The 18,136-nt window shown below is 47.4% G+C and overlaps 1 protein-coding gene and 1 long non-coding RNA gene across 4 annotated transcripts in view; one reads left to right on the top strand and one right to left on the bottom strand.

Moving 5' to 3' along the window:
- Positions 1 to 399: 399 nt before the first annotated feature.
- On the bottom strand, positions 400 to 16,031 carry LOC125176621 (uncharacterized). Its single transcript, XR_007156345.1, has 4 exons — positions 15,843 to 16,031; positions 6,707 to 7,027; positions 5,084 to 5,188; positions 400 to 631 (listed from the first exon to the last, which is right to left on the bottom strand). It is a non-coding gene; the product is annotated as an uncharacterized LOC125176621 (long non-coding RNA).
- Positions 7,216 to 18,136, top strand: part of AMOTL1 (angiomotin like 1) — a 130,785-nt gene continuing 119,864 nt past the window's right edge. Inside the window, exons 1-2 of one of the 3 annotated variants that reach the window (XM_047878359.1) lie at positions 7,216 to 7,308; positions 16,716 to 16,766. The gene's annotated coding sequence lies outside the window, so the exon portion shown is untranslated. Of the gene's footprint in view, positions 7,309 to 16,232; positions 16,767 to 18,136 lie in introns of those variants that run through there. The other 2 variants (XM_047878360.1, XM_047878358.1) reach the window with 2 other exon arrangements.

The following is an 18,136-nucleotide window of genomic DNA, read 5'->3' as shown; positions in this document are numbered from 1 at the left end:
AAGGCTGCTTATTCAGAGACTGTAAATACTTTGCTATAGTTGGGCCTTATGTATGAAATGGTCCAGACTTTTCCCTGAGAATAATGAATCACTGAAGTATTTTAATCGAGGAGTGACGTGATCAGATGTATGTTTTAAAAATATTAATACAACTGGGATGCCCAGATGGCTCAGTCAGTTAAGTGTCCAACTCTTGATTTTGGCTCAGGTCATGATCTCATGGTTGTGAGATCAAGCCCCACTTTGGGCTCCACGCTGACAGCATGGAGCCTGCTTGGGATTCTCTCTCTCTCCCTCGCTGCCCCTCTCCCCCATTTGTGTGCGCCCTCTCTCAAAATAAATAAACAAAAAATTTTACAAAGAAATTTAAAAAATATACTATACAACAAAGTGTGGAGACTGGGTTGGAGGAAAGGAAGGCCAGGGACCCACTGAAATTGCTGTAGTATTTCAATGGAAGATGATAGTGGCTGAACTGAGAACAGAGGGAAGCAAATGTATTCTTGAGACACCTGAAAGTTAGAATGGACAAAATGTGGTGATTGATCAGATGCGCGATGTAATCAATCAATCAAGGATAGTCTGTTTCTGGCTCAGGCAGCTGGGAGGATGGCTTGCTCTGGAGGCAGCTCTGAAAAGAGAGGAGGACATGTCTGTTTAGGGAGAGTTCTGGTCATCAGGGAGTCCGAGTTAACTTCCTCAAGTCCAAAGGTCCATTGGGCCCCATACCACTCTCTTGGGGCAGGAAGGTTTCCTTTGCCAGCTTAACAGTAGCAGATATCTGACTAGGGTCCTTACAAACACTGGTCATTATCATTTATGCGTCTGTTCAATCAACCAATGTTTATGAAAGATCAATTATGTATTCACAGTATCCTGCATCCCATACATCCCAGTGTCCAACGATGCAGGTGGCTTAGTGCTTCTCTTTATTTTTCCTATGTTATTTTTTCAGCTTTATTGACGTTTAATCGACAAATAGTATCGAAAGATATTTAGGGTATACACTGGCGATTTGATGTGTGTGTACGTTGTGAAATGATTCTTCCCATCTAGTTAGCATATCCATTACCTTACATATTTACCTATGGGGGACAACATTCAAGTTCCACTCTTTTAACAAATGTCACTTATACAATAGTGTTATCAGCTAGAGTCACTGGGCTGTACATTAGACCCTCAGACCTTATTTGTCTTACAGCTGCAAGTTTGCACCCTTTTACCAACCTCTCCCTATTTTGTCCAACTTCCTGCCCCTGGCAACCACTTTTCTATTCTCTTTATCTAAGAGTTCTACCTTTTTTCTTTATAGATTCCACATGTAAGTGACATCAGGCAGTATTTACTGTCTCCCTCTTTGGTTTCTTTCACTTAGCATAATGCCCTCCAGATCTACTATGTGACTGTGTATGTTTAAAGAAAACATCTTAATCCAATCATTCATTCATTAATAAGACACTTTGTTTCCATATCTTGGCTACTGTAAATAATGCTTCAATAACGTGGGAATACGGATAGCTCTTTTTTTTTAACATTTATTTATTTATTTTTTTAACATGAAATTTATTGTCAGATTGGTTTCCATACCACACCCAGTGCTCATCCCAACAGGTGCCCTCCTCAATGCCCATCACCCACTTTCCCTTCCCTCCCACCCCCATCAACCCTCAGTTTAGTCTCAGTTTTTAAGAGTCTCGTATGGTTTGCCACCCTCCCTCTCTAACTTTTTTTTCCCCTTTCCCTCCCCCACGGTCTTCTGTTAAGTTTCTCAGGATCCACATAAGAGTGAAAACATATGGTGTCTGTCTTTCTCTGTATGACTTATTTCACTTAGCATTAACACTCTCCAGTTCCATCCACATTGCTACAAAAGGCCGTAATTCATTCTTTCTCGTTGCCAAGTAGTATTCCATTGTGTATATAAACCACAATTTCTTTACTCATTCATCAGTTGATGGACATTTAGGCTCTTTCCATAATTTGGAATGGGAAAAGATATTTGCAAATGACATATCAGACAAAGGGATAGTATCCAAAATCTATAAAGAACTCACCAAACTCCACACCCAAAAAACAAATAATCCAGTGAAGAAATGGGCAGAAAACATGAATAGATGCTTCTCTAAAGAAGACACCCAGATGGCCAACAGGCACATGAAAAGGTGCTCAATGTCACTCCTCATCAAGGAAATACAAATCAAAACCACACCGAGATACCACCTCATGCCAGTCAGAGTGGCTAAAATGAACCAATCAGGAGACTATAGATGCTGGAGAGGATGTGGAGAAATGGGAACCCTCTTGCACTGTTGGTGGGAATGCAAATTGGTGCAGCCACTCTGGAAAACAGTGTGGAGGTTCCTCAGAAAATTAAAAATAGACCTACCCTATGACCCAGCAGTAGCACTGCTAGGAATTTACCCAAGGGATATAGGAGTGCTGATGCATAGGGGTACTTGTACCCCAATGTTTATAGCAGCACTTTCAACAGATAGCTCTTTGAAAAATGCTTCTCAAAGTCAGTTACAACTGTAGGATTTGAACAGGCTTTCCCACTCACGCCACCCCACCTTATCCTTTAAAGTATTTCCTCACTCCCCGTTCCCAAGGTTGCATTAATTTTGTCTTTTCAGGAGCACTTGGGTGGCTCAGTCGGTTAAGTGTTGGACTCTTGGTTCCAGCTCAGGTCATCATATCTGATATCTGCTATCATGATATCTCATGATTCATGAGTTCAAGCCCTGGGTTGGGCTCCATGCTGATAGTGCAGAGCCTCCTTGGGATTTGCTCTCTCTCCCCCTCTTTCTGTCTCTCCCTTGCTCTCTCTCTCTCTCAAAAATAAATAAACTTTAAAGATTTTTTGCATGTTTTAGTTTCTTCTGTGCAGACTTAGTCTTTGAGACATGGATAGAAGTTCACCACTCTATAGAAAACCTTGAATAAATTATGGCCAGAGGCCTGGAAAATGTTTCCTAGGCTCCACAGTTTCACGAGCAACGCTGGGCCTTCCCGTGACTGAAGTGATAGTGTTAGGGTGTCAGTAACAGATGGGATTGATCAAAGTCTTCCTCGAAATACTTGTGCTTGATGCAATTTCAGTTCACATTTTGTGTGTGGCTTTCCCAAGCTGGGGTGTGAAATTCAAGCATCAGAGAAACCAGCGGGGTTTGTAGGTTGAAGTTAATAAAACAATATGAGCCTATGTAGCTCAGATTAATAAAATAAATACACAGATGTGAGAATCTAACCTCACACATCCAGGAGAGATCATCCTACAAACCTGGTTCCTTGGTGGGGCAGGGGGTGCCTAGATCACTGGGCCAAGAGCGGTGAAGAAAACCACTGTCCAAGTAATCAATAAAGCTCGATTTTTGCCAAATAAAGCTATTAGAATCTCCAACTCCTCAAAGATACTGCAAGAATTAATGACGAAATGGTTTTGAATGGCCAGTCTACTGTAAATAAAAGTTGCTTTTTAAGGATGTAGTACTATTATTAATGTTATTTCATGACCGGTGAAGGTACAAGATGTTGAATACTTAGGTCGTTTGATTACATGACGATGCCGGCGTGATCACGGCTCAGGATTGGATTTCTATTCCAGACATGTTTTTAGTTTTGCACAGAGAGCATGTCTTGTTCTGATGGCAGATTATCTCTAGCCTTGATCAGCCACCTCTCATGTGCTCAGGCTGATGTCTCAGTTTGCTAATGGATAAATAACACAGCTTTCTCCACCCACTGATGTGGGTGGATAGGTCGCCTTTGTATGTAAAGCATATTATTATAAGCTGCAAGTTTTGGAAGACTGAACAAGCCTTTGCCAACATCTGGTCCTAATTCCTTCATTTAAAGTTGGGGAAATCAAGCCAGAGACAGTAAGTGGTTTGCCCCAAATCACTCAGTTGTGCCAGAGCCAGGGCTAAAATCTGGATCTATTCGTAAGTCCAATGTTTTTGCTGCGTCATTGTGCTGTATCCCCTCTGGTCTAGGATTCCCTTCTAAAACTTTTGGGTGCTTGGATTGAAAACAAATCCCTAGGGAGCCAGTACCCAGTAAAGTACAGCACAATCTTTGGTACCACCTGGTATTTTACGAGAGATTTTTCGTTATTCGTTGCAATTCCCAAGAGCACCAGACTTCGCCAGGCAGACAGCCAAAAGACAACAAGTCAATGTGCCGTGCCTGCAGGAAACTTCAAGGCAACTTTCGACAGTGTTCTAGAGATCAAAGCAAGCCAGCTGGTCTGATTGCAACAACTGATAATTGGTGGCCATCCTAGTTAGGCTGACAGGGTTTCTGACATGGTGGATAGCCTACGCACTGCATTTCTAGATTAAGTCAATCAGTCACGTCCAATTATTCGGCCACGTCGATTTGAGAACCTGCTACATGCAGAGCTTTATGAAAACCTCTTTGAAATGAAAAAGCAAAAGATTGGCCATGAGTTGTAATCTTCCCAGATACAAGTAGAGATTCCCCAGGCTGGACTTCTCAGAGGTACCTGGTGAGGTGACCTCTTCGTGAAAGCCAGGACCCTTCGTGACATGTGACTTTCTGTCATGGTTTTCAAGGGGAAATGAAAAATTGGTCTCCATGATCCTTCTTAGCCCTGGTATTTTTCTTTCAAATGACACTTACTGTATACATTTTTCAGACAATCAGAGTAATGCACGTTTATTGTGGAAATACAGAAAATTACACAGAAAATAAGCACTCATAATTCCAATGTATTAGTAGCTACCTCCAATTTTCTGGTTCAAAATTTTTCCAGTCTGTGTTCTAAGCATATATAGAAGTATATACCGATTATTTTTATGAAATTGAGATTCTACTGTATCCTACCCTGAAATTCTAGAAGTCTATATTATGTGCAGAACTCAACACAGTAAGTTTCTCGCTCAAAGCCTGGCATGTGATGGTTGCTCCATAAACATTTGTTAACTGAATGGGGAGGGAAACCATGGTTTGCAGATTTGAGTAGCCTCATTGGAAGATCTCATATTTGGGCCATGCCCAGATCTTGACCACAATCTCTGCATGCTAAAGAAACATACTGAACTGGAAATGACGACTTTCTTACCAGAAGGCTTCTCTGTCCCAGGAGAGCATCAGTGGTAATTCATCTCCCTTTTTTTGTGCTCATTATTTATTTCAGGAGATTCCAAGAGCTGCACGTACAAGAGAGCTGTTGGAAACATGGATCTTGGTGAAAAATGGCCCTTGGAGGAGGGAACCTGGTTGTCTCATGCTGGAATTCATCATTTTGCCAACACCAGAGGGGGTATGGCTGCTTTTGATGTCCCTGATACACGTGGTACTCTTCAACTCCTGCATTCATTGTGTCAACCCAGCTGTGCTCAGTACGTGCCCAGTGCTGTTTGTCTTTTCAAAAAAAGCCAGGAGGAGAGGAGAGGAATGGACTTTGGAGTCAGGCAGACCTGGGTTCAGATCCTGAATTTCCTACTTATAAGCTACGTGGCCTGAGAAAGCCTATCGTATTCTCAGCTCTAACATGAGAGTAAGAATGCTTACTTCGTAGGGCTGTGATAAGGACTATGAGTAATGCGAGCTGTCATTTACTGAGCCCTTACCCTAGCCAGGGAGGAAGTTAGTCACACATCTCTGGGCACCTAACATGTGTCAGGTACTGTATTCCTGCTTATCTTGTCTCCTTTCCTCTCAACAGCCCTGCAAAGACTGGCTTTGAGGATAATGCAACCAGTAGAAACAGAGTAGGTCAGCTCACTTTCTCTTTTCTCTTGCCTGACATCTGATTAATGCAACTCAGTGTTAAGTGATGGGGATGCTGTAAGTTTCCTGGAGTGGCGCATACAAAGGTAACCCTCACACAGACTTGTGGGCCTCTTTCAGGTCTAAGAACCACCCCCCCCCTAATCCTCCAACTCTAATGGAGATCTACTTTGGCGGTAGGAACCATTCTGTGGATAAGGAGATAAAGGCCCCTAATGCACTCACATGAGGTTTTTAGTAAGGTTATGCCTCCCATTGTCGTTTATACATTCATTCAACCAGTATTGAGTATCTACTATGTGCCAAGCACTGGGAACACAAGGGAGAAAGATGGTTGGGGAGATCACCAGACCACACTCTGCTGCACCCCGTCTCTAAAATGGGTAACTTATAGAGCTCTGCCCCAGGGTACATCTTCCGACAGGGCCTACCGCACACAATGGGAGACTGCCCAAAGGGAAGGACAAAACTTTGAGAAAACTTGGATGAGTTCAGCCAGAAGCCAACGGCTGTTCCCTCCTGTGCCCTGTCACACCTCCACCTAACCACTTGTTAGAGGTTCTTATGCCGGTGTCTCCTCACAGCCCATGGAATACAGTTGAACCTCCCTCGCTCAACACACAGCCTTCCCTGATCAGACCTCTGCCTGCCTCTCTAGACTCATCTCCTGCTGTTCATTACTAAAAGCAAACCCCTTCTGTTGATGCACTGACCGGCCTCTGGATCCTTGGTCATGTCACGCTCTCGCACAGCGTGAGCCTCTGCGCGGGCTGTTACTACTATTTGCCTTCCGCCCGGCAGGTTCCCACGCATCAGTGAAGCCTCAGCCAAAGTCATCTATTCTGGATCTCTCCCTGCCGCCACCTACCACTCCACCCTGGTCTGACCGAGAGGTCTGACCTTAGCGCGGCCGCGGAACTTACAGGTTCCCGTGTCACGGCGCCTGCCTTACCGTGTTGTGACGGTGCATAGCTTGGGCAGCCTCTGGGCTTCCTGAGGCCTTGCTTCATTGGCCTTTGCATCCCTTTCACAAGCAGCCTAGCGAATACTTGATGCGTATACATACAATGGCAGGCTGGCCGTGTGGCTCAGCGAATGAATAAAATGGGTAGGACCGCATCCTGTGAGCATCTCTCCCTCGCCGAGAGCCACCTTTGACTGTGGTGACCCAGCTGGTCTGTGCACACCTCTCCCGGCACCACGGCACCACTTCATGGTACTGTGAGCACACCCATAGCATTCCATTCACCGCTCCAGGCTTGTTCACCAAAGTCTGAAGTCAGAGGAGAGAAAGGAAGTAGATGTGCTTTGTCTGCTGGTGCTTTTGTAACCTAGGCAATAGAATCACCTGTCACAGAATTTTAGAAGCTTTCAGGACCATTGTGACAAGCCGGTGGCTAAAAACTGCTTGTTGCCACCAACTCCACAAATGACCACATCCCGCTATGAGTTGACCCTGCCATGGATCTCCCATCTTCAGGGCACGGCTGGCTAGTAGGAAGGGGAACCAGACCGGTGTCTTAGAACTGCCTGATGGGGAGGCGTTGGTCTCAGGTAATTGATAAGCTTCGGGGGCTGATGGAGGAGTTTACCTCTAGTGGGCAACAGATACCAGATATGTGGTCCCAGTTCGGACCCTCAGTAGGTGATGATGGAGGTGTCCAAGGCAAAGGATGGCAGTGGTGTGGTATGTGGGTGAACCACAGTGACAAAGAATCAAGGGAGCTGAAATCTAGAAATCCTTATGGGCAGCTAGTATTAGGGTGGTTCTCAGAGGCCTGGGCTGTGGTTCAGGGAAAGGGCTCAGGTCTTAAGAGGACTAGAGAAGTGGCCAGAATGGGAACTTGCACTCAGAAATAAAGTGGAAGCCCCGCTGGGCCAAAGCTAAGTCACAATTGGCGTCATCACCAAAATAAATAAAGAGCAGTCATTCATTGGGTATATACATTGCACCAGACATGATGCCGAGCCTTTTTTATATAGATATAGATGATCTCAATTCATTCTCACAACCTTCTTCTCATTTTATGAATGGAGAAACTGAGCCCGAAGAGGCTGACAAGAGGCTTGTGCAAGATCCTTCAGCTGGGAAGTGGCAGAGTGGGTATTTGAACTTCGATCTGCCTGACCCCATGCCACTCTATGGCTATCACTCCTCGCTTTACCCTCCAGCACCCCCTTCTCAGTTTAGGCCTCTGGTAGGCCAGTTTCAGACGTTTATTGCCAGTCATTTCATTGTCATGGAAGAAAAGAGCCGTAGCTCGGAGCAGGGCCAGAAAACCAACAGTGCTGTTGCAACGTGTGGATTATCATCCAAGACCCTCCCACGGCCACTTCAGCTAATGCATTGCCTAGGCCTTGACCCACCTGCTTCTGAGCATCTTTCCTCCATGCCCTGACCTCTGTCCCACCTCTCCCACCCATTGTGGGATGCCCATTGTGGGCTAACAGAGTTTCCATTTCTAGTGAAGTACCAGGGAAAGTCCTGGAGTGTCCAGGCCTTTGGGTTTTGTTCTTGGCTTCATGGAATCCTCTGAGAACCGTGTTATCTGCCAGGGAGGCTCCGTCATCCCGGTGAGTCATCGGCCTTGGGGCAGGGCCAGATCCACGCAACATCTGCCTCTGTGTTATCGTGAGGGCGTCTCGGGCGCCCATTAGAGTAGGAACAGCCTTCAGGAAGCTGGCAAGGAGAACCCAGGATGTCTGGGGGTGAAATGAAGTTTCTGGAGGAAAGTCCCTCTGCCACTCTTGCTTCCTCCACTGCTAAAAACGCCCTTGAGGACCTGGGCCGGTGGTTTTTCCAACTTATTTGAAAGGGCTGGAACCCATTTTCCAAGCGAAGCTGTCTGCAGTGCCTGACGCATCAGACAGAAGGGGGCCAGCATTTGGCCAGAGCTCTGTTTCCGATCGCTGCGTCACAGGCTGATGTGGCTGCTCCTTGCATTTGCCAGCTAGCACACCACACGTGTGGGGATTTGGCGCAGGAGGGGCGGCCTCCGCAGCCCTCCTCGGCGAATCTCCAAATCCTGTTACAAATGCGTTCACTCAGCCCTTCGGGAACCCTATTGTCCCTTCTTCCCAGTGGAATCCACCTGCTTATGTGTCTCCTCAGGGGAGAGCCAGGAAGTTTGGGAACCCTAACCCGGCAGGCCAGGCCAGGTGCGTGGTAGAAATGCCGCGGTGCTGTCTCCATTATGGTTATAAAAACAGGAAGGAGCAGATTTCCCTTCCGGTTTCTCTCAAGGTCAGGGAGAGTTTTCACATCAGGCAGGAAGGAAAGGAGGAACATTTTCTGAGAGCGCTGTGTGCGCTAAACACTGCTGCGGGCGTTATTCTATCTCCTATCGATTCTCACTGAAATCCCCACGAGGAGTTATTTGCATCATCCGCATTTTGCAGACGAGGAAACGGAGCCTTGGAGCGGCAAGATGGTGAAGCCAAGGTCATACGGCTAAATGCCAGCAGAGCTCACGTTCGAACTCGGGCCTTTATACCGCTGGGCTATGCGGTGTCCATTTTACTTCTTTGTTCGGTTTCAAAGGACAACGCTGTGTGGCATCTCCACCTTTCTGTGAGGCTTGTTTCTTTTTTGCACGTTTCTCTTGCATATGGTGCGGTAAAAAGACTAACACGATGGAATCTGTTATCCACAGTCCTCTGCTGGCACTTAAAAAAAGGGTTTTTTTTTTTTTTTTTTTTAGTGTTTATTTATTTTTGGGAGAGTGCAAGCCGGAGAGGGGCAGAGAGGTGGGGGACAGAGGATCTGAAGCAGGCTCTGCACTGACAGGCTGACTGCAGCAAGCCCGAGGCTCGAACTCACCAACCGCGAGGTCATGACCTGAGCCAAAGTCAGTTTCTCAACTGACTGAGCCACCCAGGTGCCCCGATTTTTAATGTTTGTTTATTTTTCTGAGGCGGGGGAGGGGCAGTGAGAGGGAGACAGAATCTGAAGCAGCCATCAGCACAGAGTCTGACGCGGGCCTCAAACTCTACGAACTGTGAAATCGTGATCTGAGTGGAAGTTGGACACCCTACCCCTGAGCCACCCAGGCGCCCCCTCTCCTGGCATTTGTTTTAACAAGTTCCATAAATGGCTTTTCGTGTTACAGAAGAGTTCACGGTCTGGGCAGGTTTGGACACTTCCCAAAGACTAGTGGCAAGACTAGGGCTTGCACCTTGGCCTCTACTGTTCCTTCCAGTACCTATGCTGTGTTGACTGCCAAGGCCATATCGTCTTGGAAATGCCATTCCAGTGTGAAAGGCAAAAGGCCTCAGGCAGGCTGAGAGGATTCTCTGCAGTCTCTGAGAGAAGAGAGTTCCTCTCAGGCCACAGTCCAGGATGCTTGGGTGGAAAATTCAAGATCAGGGCAGGTCTCCGCATCTCAGCGGAGACTCACATGCATCCTACGGATTTCTTTTGTCGCAGTTTGGTCACAGACTTCAATTGCAGCAAATGTTTTTGCCCTTAATCTCAACACAGGGTATTTTGTCTGATTTCACCCGGTAGATCCAACTGGGTGTGAGTTGGAAGTGTGTGATTTTCCTCTGCAGGGACCTTCTGTGTGTATTTTTGGAATGGTTTTTTATTCTGATTCATGTCCACATACACCTTCCAGTAGCTTCTTGGCTCAGCCGGAGTTTATCTCCTTTGATATGATGTTGAGTGAGGAGTCTTTTAAATCTTCATCTCTGTTCCATACTTAGTAATAGGAACCCTAACGGGCTGGACGAATACAATTGGCTTATGCATTTTGTGAAACACCTTGCTTTTGTTAGTAGCACCTAGCGCATTGGTATTTGGATTTTTCGGAGAACATATTTAGCATTTTTAGAAAATGAATCCTTGGCTTCCTGGCAGACTTAGCAGCATCTCATCTCTTGGTTTGTATTGTTTCTGCTGAGGATGATGACTTTTTTCCAGGTGTGAGATAGTTGCTTTTCTTGTAGAGCCCATTTCTTTCTTTTGGAAGTTATAGAACGCCTTCTTTAGAACAGTTGTCCGAAGTTTTGATTTTTGTTTAAGGGAAATAAGGCAACTATGTATGTTTATATACATATATACTAAATATATGTACAAATATTAAACCCTAGGAGGAGGGGAGATGGCCTTTGCGCCAGTTCGGCCCTGGAGCTCATGCTGTGACCAATTAAGTACCAGTTTCTTTCTGGTGAAACCTTACGGGTGGGCATACATTTGTCCTTGGTTGGCCTGTCCTAAGAGGACACAGATAAGAGACTGTATAACAGAAGAGAATCGTGCTGTGCTCAGGCAGCCACGGCCGCACTCTCTCTCCCTAAATCAGTCCTGCCCATGCTCCCCAGGGAGAAGCGGGGTGGGGAAGGGGGGGCGGGCATTGCTGCTCTGCTGTTAACTAGCAGAGAGCCTCCGGGAGACAGAAGGCTACCTGCAGAGAAGATGAGCAAAGGGCAAGGCCGGGGAGGAGAGGAAGGCAGAGGGAGGGCTCAGCCCACTTCTTTCTGTCTTTCATGCTTGAAATCAGTGTCCTTCCAAGGCCCGGGGTTGGGAAGGCTGTGGACAGATCCTAGTGGCCTCTGGCTGTTGCTCAAACTTGGTTTTGTCGAATTGGTGCAGCTCTTCCTTGCAAAGGTAATTGATAACATACTTCAGCTGCAAATAAGTCTCCCCACATGGCATTCAGCCCCTCCTGCATTTCTTAGAGGAAGAAGCTGTGTCTGTATAAGACTCTCATCTCCAACTCTTCTCCACTGACCGAGCAGCTGTGTAGACCCTGGGGACCCCAGAGTCAGAGCAGCCCATAAAAGGCAGGCTGGAGACAGCAACAGGGTCCCACCCTGTGGCCTTTGCCCCAAGTGGAGCCTGCAGTCCAGACCGGCCTGCCGCCTGGACAGCAGAGTAGGCCAGGGGATGAAGGCATTCCCAGACTGCAGCAGGCATAGCCCTGGCCACCGCTGTATCTCCTGCACCCTCAGCAGGCTATCCGTGATGGCCACTGTGCTCAAAGCACTGTGCTAGCCACCCCACAAGCTTCTGCAGTGTGCTCTTAGCTCGAGAGATGGGGCTAAGAATTCCTCTGATCCTAGAGTTATAGCCAGTGGTGCCATTTGGCCATACTTCATTCACCAAGGAGTGAGGAGTCTCATGGAGCCTCCCAGATAGCCAAAGTATCGTCCTTCCAAAGTCTACATGTTGTTCAAAGTTTTACTGTTTTCCACTAGTAGATAAGACCTTTTATCCGTGGTTTCTGCATGCTTCCTTGCCCCAGCTTATGATTGGAGCTGGACCAAAAGTTCACTTAGAAACTTATTGCCTTTAGTTTGGAATCTGGAGTATGATATGTAACTGTTTGAAACAGTTCATATACCCATTTGAATATGACTAAAATAATCTCTCCCAGGACGCCCAAGAAGCTGTGGATGGTGTTTCAGTCTAGGGATGGAGACTAGGATAGGATGGGAAAGAGGAACTCATTTTATAGTTTATACTCATCTGTACTAAATAATTTTTCCTTTACCTTGAACATGTATTATTTGTTTATATAGTAACATGTAATTTATATATATGAATAGAGGTAGAGATAGAGATAGAGATTTAGATATAGATATTTAAGAAAGAGGTCGGATTCCCAGACTAGCTCCCAAACCCCATTCAACTCATGATGTAGCAAGCAATAGTAATAGTGGACATTATTAGCCCGCTATGTCATCTGTTTCTATGGAAAACCTGAGTTCTAGAAATAGTTCACCCTGAGCCCCAGAAATATCTCCTCCCTGCCACTTTCTCTCCACATGTCCCACCCTCTAATAAATGCTGCCACAGAAACAGAAGGAAGAGCTCCTTCTTCCTGTCTGCAGGTGCCACGGCACAGAAGGATCACTCTCCTCCTAGCGGACTCTGGCATGGTCGGGCCCTCTATGTGGGAGAGAAGTAACACTTACTAAGCATCCACTGTGCCAGGCACACTGTGCGGTCTGTCTCATACTTTCCCTACTTTGCTACTGTCAGGAAACCCAGGTGCTGAGAGGTTTAGTATCATCCTGAGAGTGCCTTCTAAAAATGGACAGAGCTCAGCTTCCAACTGATAAGCTTGTGCACTGTCCTTTATAGATCAGTGACCCTCCAGCAGCACCATTTCTTTATAAGAGGCCTGTAAAGGTCAAGCCTAGGTAGGCACGTTGGACACTGCCTGAGGTTCAGTAAGGTCCTCTGTCACGGAATCCCTTATTAGACAGTAAGTGACCGGAGGGCAGGAGTCTGTCCTGACCACCTTTGTATCTGCAGTGCTTAGCACAGTGCTGGAAGTATGGTAAATTCCCCACAAATGTTTGTTTGGTGAACAGGAAATACTATTGTTTGTTCTGCTCTGCTTCCTAAGATAGGAAATTGGAATCATATATTTAATTGTTTTCAACAGCAAATGATGACATAAGGAAAATATTTTCTCATTAACCTTCGGGTGATTAAGAAATTCAAACAACTGAAGTGCTATAAGGAAATTTTTTGGCTTACAAGGCATCCATTTATAGGTACAAATTGAAGGGATACCATTGTGAGTTAGAACAATCTGGCAGGCTCCAGAACCCAGTCGTCAAGTAGAACATTTGTATTGCTCTTCCCATGGGGAAAACCTTCTCCCAACTCCATGTAACCAATCTCCAAGCCAATTCTTTTAGAACACAACCAAAAGTCAGGGCAATGTGACATTGCCCTTAATTTGAAGCATATTCTGTGGCTGGTGACTCCTTTCAGTAACTCAAAGTTGTTAAAAGAAAGAAAAGAGCCCATTTTTTTCTCAGCTGTAAAGGAACTGGCCATCCCGTAATAACTAATTTTACCTGATTTTCACAATGTGACAGTCTCTCTTCTGGGGGGGGGGGGTGTCTATGTGCATTAGTTTACTGCACTCTGAACACAACCTTATGAGTTAAGTATGATTATTTTCTCCATTTTTAAAGGGACTGAAGCTTGCAGAAATGAAACTACTAATTAGTAGCAGAACAGATATTAGAACCAAGGTCTGGCTGACCCCAAAGCACTCATAGATGGCCTCCCTTACAACGCAAAGACTAACTGCTTCTCAATAAGATGAGGAGAGGGAGGAGACTAATCCCGCAGACAGTCTACACGAGTCCATCCACACACGGGATGGGTGGATCAACAGTTGCTATTAGAACCACTGGAATTGGCAATAGCAAAGCCAGTCTTGACCACGGCAAGAGCTACTTTGGAAGAGTGATGAACAGAAGTTTGTTTGCCTTCAAAAACAAAAGGAAGAAGTGGACACAATGAGTGTAGACAATTCTTTTGATGAATTTCGTTGTAAAGGGCAGCCGAGAACTGGCGGGAGTGGTAGTTGGGGAGAGAGGTGGTGTCAGGGAAGAGTGAATATAGTAGGATGTCTGTATTCCAATGGGAATCACCTAGGACAGAGGAAAACAGTAGTTTAGGTAGAAAGGGGGAAAAGCCACATGAGAAGGGACAGGATCTGATCCACAATGGAAGAAGTGGCCTTAGATGGAGAAGGGATGGTGCACCCAAGGTAATGGGAGAGGAGAAGGGGAAGAAACATAGGCGAACGGAGAGTGATTGCTGGGCTATCCTAAGGTCCACTTGAGATCGGCGATCAGGAACTGAAAATAAGGCCAGGAAGCCTGATGCCGTGCTTCTTCCAACCATGTTTAGCCAGGTGCTGATAGAAAGAAAGTGGAGAATTCGTATTTATCAGGGTTGTGGTTTTTCCAGGTAAGTAGTAAGTAAGAAGAGAAGGGGGTGGGGGGAGTTGAATCTGAAAGTGTATGAAGGAAAGAAAAGATAATAATGTACCTGGAAACTAAGGTGGATAAAGGGGGAAGAGATGTCATGAGATAGCAAATCATAGGTGCTGCTAAGGTCAGAGAGCCATTGGATTAAGATAACAGAGTAGACTGGAAAAGTAGGAGGTGGTGGGTGGAGGGTAGAATGTTTGACATCGAAATTATGGATGATGTCATTGTGAGAGCAGGGAGCCTGGAGAGTTGGACGAAGTCAAGGAAAGGAGAGGACGCTGAAGAGCTGAGAGACCAGAGGACAGAAGAATCCACTGTGTAGATTCAGAAATCAGAATTATAACAGGAATGGTATTGGGGAGAGTGACAGTGATCCAAGTACCCACATCTTCAAGGAATGAGTTGGAATAACCCAAGGGTCTATAGACGGCTGCAATAAGTAGGAGTGGTGGTGATGAGCCATGAATTCCTGAGGGCAGATGGGGGGATTCTAGGAAGTGGGAGGGGTTGGAGTGACACATGCAAACATTCACCCAAGCACGTTCCCTTCATGCACTTGGGAGCTCCCGTTGTCAGGAGTAGGGGGAAAAGAGGAGGACAGAGAGACAGGCCAGGCCGCTTATGGATGAAGCCCCACCCTGCTGCTCCAGCATTCCTGCGTAAGCAATGCTGGCCACAGTGGCTTCTTTCCGTCCTCCCAGGTAATTTGTAAACCAAGAGCTGACAGTGGAAAACCCAGAGATGGCTGAGTGTTTATAGAATTAGAGCACACTGGCACAGATCCAGGGGCCCTCCAGCTGCTGCAGCTGGTGATCTGGTTGCTCTGAGACTGTAGACGGCTCCCAGGAGGTTGCCCAGACTGCGGACTCCCACTGTCAGTCTCCAAAGCTGGGGACAGGAGAAGGGACAACCATTTTCTGTTTTCTCCTTCTTTCCTCTTAACTCCTTCTGGCATCCGTGCGGGCTGGCTCTCTGGAGCACATCCCCAAAGCCCAGGGCCCTCCCAGGCAGAGCAGTCAGGAAGTCCTGGGGGGAAATACAAAATGCATCTGCCCAAGTTATTCAGGCCAGTGACACGGAGAGGGAAGTTCCTGCAATCTAACATGAATTGCTTTAGGACCTACAACATGGACTCTGAGACCATAACTTCTGAATCTACATTCTGTATTTGAAACCACTCAACTTTTTATGTAGAAGCAGCTCTGCTCTGCTCTGCTCTCCTTAGACGGTCACACACACACACACACACACACACACACACCTCACAGTGCTGTGCAGTCATCCCTAAGTTACTTAACTTCGGAGGCTCAGTCTCACTACCTGTGAAATGGAGACCTACTAACCTTCACCGTTCGAACCAGGTGGTCTCTTAAGGGGAGGAAATATTGTTTGAACTGCAGTTAGAATTCCTGTTCAAAAGGAAGGAGGGGTTGGGGGCACATGAAGCTACTTCTCCCCTGGTGCAGGACATATTCAAGCTCTGAAAATCCGGCTTCTCCTCGTGAGAAGCACGGAACAAACGATTTCCCAAGCATCGGGGTAGGGCAGACGTAATACAAGAAGGCAGGGATCGTTTTAGAACTGGTTATGCTCCAGTTTTTAGTAAACGGCCAAAGGGGTGGGGGCGGGGGAGGACACCCTCCAACAGGGAGTTGGGAGGCAGCGCGCGCGCCGCTGCCGAGCGTGACGGCCACGGTCGCCTAGCAACGGGCGGCGGGGATGCGCGCGGGGCGCCCGGCCTGGTGGGCGCGGGGAGCTCGCCGCCGCCACCGCCGCGCGCCCGCGGGCCTCCGGTACCCGCCGCGAAACTTTGGGGCTTCTCGGCGCCGGGGCGTCGACGCGAGCCCGGTGGACGCAGCAATGCGCCTCGCGGGCTGAGGGCGACAGGATGAGGTCGCGGCCCGGCGCGCCGGGCCCGGGGATCCGCGGGGTCGCACCCGCGGAAAGTTGGCGCGCACCTGCCCGAGCCTGGGAGGCGCGCGGTCCCCGGTGCGAATGGGCCCGGCAAGTTTCTTTGGCAATTTCTTAACCCCTTTGGATCCGGTGTCCCGAACCCCGCCTGGCCCCCTGGTTTACGGACTCCGATCTCTGCGAGAGAGAAACCCGCGCTTTTCTAGGGGACCTGCGCGGTAGCAGATGCTTGATCGATTTGCCCTGAGTGATTGCGATTCTGTTTTTGTTTTCTGTTTGTTTTTTTTTTTTTCCTCTTACTCCAGACAGTGAGTTTGTGGAAGCCTCTCCCGAGCCCTACAGCCCGGAGGAGTTAGGTAAGTCTAGCCCTTTGCCTCTTCTCAGAATTCCGCTCAAGAACGGAGAGTCTGGGGGTGCCAGGACTGAATCAGCTGGAGGGGAGGAGGGATAGGGTCAGGAGGCACCCCCAGGGGTGCTTGGGGGTGACAGGGGAAGTGTCAGATGTGGCATGGGGGGGGGGGGCGGTGGCGAGGAGCGAGGCTCAGCAAACTTCCCGACCTGGGGCCTCTGGAAGCAGCTGGGTCATCCTACCTGGAAGGACACATTGGTGGCTGTCTCTGCCCAACCAAAGGACCTTGCCCGATTAGGACCTCGTGAGAGTAGTCCATTACTGAATTGAGTTGAGCGCCCCCAAGGGCTGTCTAGTCACCACCTGGGAGCTATGTCCCTCCCTGTAGGTGTCTGGGAACTGGGGGCATTTCGTCCTCCTGTGCCTGAACCTGTAAGTGTAGACTTGTGGTGGGTGAATTGCGACCCTCCTGTCACAGACAGACTTCCTTGTGCGGAGAGAAGGAAATTTGCATTGTCAGGATCCCTCTCAATATTCCTGCCACCCAGTCTCACTTTGGTGGCTCAGCGATGGGTTCCCTTTTCTTTCTTTTGGTCCTTACCAAATCCCCCTCCACCTGAAATAAAACTCCACCTCAGCGATGACTCTCATGCACCCAAAATAGGTCTGCATGGAGGATGGCATTCCGAGACAGGGGAGAGTGCCTTGTTTTATTCAGAAGGTGTGTGTCTGACAAGTTGCGAGGCCATCATTATCTCTGTAAATGGAATCGCAGATTAAATGCATAAACAAAACTAGCTTTTAAAGGCTCACTATAGTGAATCCTTTTATGGAATGAAAATGACATCTACACCACAGGTTTGCATGAAGTGATTTATTAAGAGGGCGGATATGTGGTGAAGGGCTCTGCTCGTGTGTAATTGTGTATTAATGACACCAGCCCTGGCACTCCACAGTGTGACAGAAGCTATTTGGTTCTCTTAAATTATAGATCAGCATAAGCATTCTATATGGGCTGAGCATTCCTTGCTCTGAGAAACCGCCTGTATACCTACTAAATTGTTTGCAGTCACGGAATGATTTAGGCACCAGAAAGGGCCCAGGTGTTTGACCCTCTTTCGTCTCCATATCTACTTCCGGCAGCAACAGACTGGACTGCCCTCAGTGATGAGGCACTGATACGTAGGGGGAGCCCTTCAAATTAGCGGTAGAGGATAAGGAAGCAACCTTATTTCTCTTCAGCTTCCCTGGGGGAAAAGCGCAATTTCTCATGAGGAGATATCGGAGCCATGGGGTTTCCTCCTGGGCTCTGAGATTGCAGGGTGACTGAGAATAGAAAACACAAGTCTGAGAGCCTGAGACCAGGGTTCTTGATAA

This window comes from Prionailurus viverrinus, chromosome D1 (genome assembly GCF_022837055.1).
Source record: "Prionailurus viverrinus isolate Anna chromosome D1, UM_Priviv_1.0, whole genome shotgun sequence".
NCBI classification, from domain to species: Eukaryota; Metazoa; Chordata; class Mammalia; order Carnivora; family Felidae; genus Prionailurus; species Prionailurus viverrinus.
This window is presented reverse-complemented; position numbering and strand designations above follow the sequence as displayed.